The sequence below is a fragment of the Alligator sinensis genome, unplaced genomic scaffold, assembly GCF_000455745.1.
Source record: "Alligator sinensis unplaced genomic scaffold, ASM45574v1 scaffold30_1, whole genome shotgun sequence".
Lineage (NCBI taxonomy): Eukaryota > Metazoa > Chordata > Crocodylia > Alligatoridae > Alligator > Alligator sinensis.
Genome location: NW_005842060.1, coordinates 1 through 1182, shown reverse-complemented (window position 1 = coordinate 1182; position 1182 = coordinate 1).

Below are 1182 nucleotides of genomic sequence, written 5' to 3'. Positions count from 1 at the left end.
GGGGGGGGGGGAGGGGCGTGTGCCCCCAGATCTGCATTGGGTGGGGCAGGCTGGGGCCAGGACTGTTCCCCACAGAACCTGGGCCACACAGGCAGGGTGTGGGGTGGGTGGTGGTGCCACTGGGAGTGGGTGTCTGTGAAGGGCTTATGGCAAATTTTGGGGTGGCTGCAGACCCCCATGTAGCCCCCTCCCAGCGGTGCTGCCCCTGCTGGAACAGGCCCTGGATCTGCAGAGGGTGGACTGGGGCCAGGGCAGTTCCCAGCAGAGCCTGGGGTGGGGCAGGGGATGGCACCACTGGGAGGCTACTCTGGGGGCTGCAGCCACCCCAAAATTTGCTGTAACCCGTTCATAGCCCCCTGCTCCCAGTGGCACTGCCACCTGCCCTGTGCCCTGCCCATATGGCTCAGGCTCTGTGGGGAGCAGTCCTGGCCCAGGCCCACCCGCCCAATGCAGATCCAGGGGCACACCCCCCCTCCATGCCCTCCCGGACGAGTGACAGCAGCAGCAGTAGGAGCCAGTGGGCGAGGCACCGGACCAGCTGTGTGTGGCAGCAGGAGTCCCCTCCCCCTCCCCTTCCTCTGCTCCCCCCAGATGAGCCCTGCTCCGTCCCATGCACCCCCAGATGAGCTGCAGCTTTGTTCCCGGCCTGCCTTCCAACTGGGCAGTGCTTTCCCCTACCTCCCTCCCTCACGGCAGGGCCTTGATCTGCCCCCGCATGTCCCTTCCCTTCCCCCTCCTCTGACCCTTTCTCCTACCACAACAAATTTACCTGCTGCAGGCCATGTATTGGATATTGGGTCAGTAGCAGTCATAGCACAGTGCTCCTTTGTGCTTTGTAGACCTACCCATAGTTCTTCTGTGATCAGTTTATTACACCAAGATGGGTAGGAGTTGTAGACTCTTTGGACAAAAGGATTAGTTTTTCAGAATGACCCATCAGAAATGGTATGAAATGAATCAAAAAAATTTCAGTAAGGAGAAGTGAAAAAACTTGCACTTAAGACAGAACAGTCATGTGTACAAATACAGATTGAGGAATGACTGGCTAGGCTGCAGTGTTGCAGAAAAGGAGGGGCTACAGTGGACCATAAACTGAATATGAGTCAACTGTATGCTTGTGTTGCAAGAAAAAGAGAGTCAATAAATACCTTACCAGATTTCATTAACAAATTAGAAGTGCAG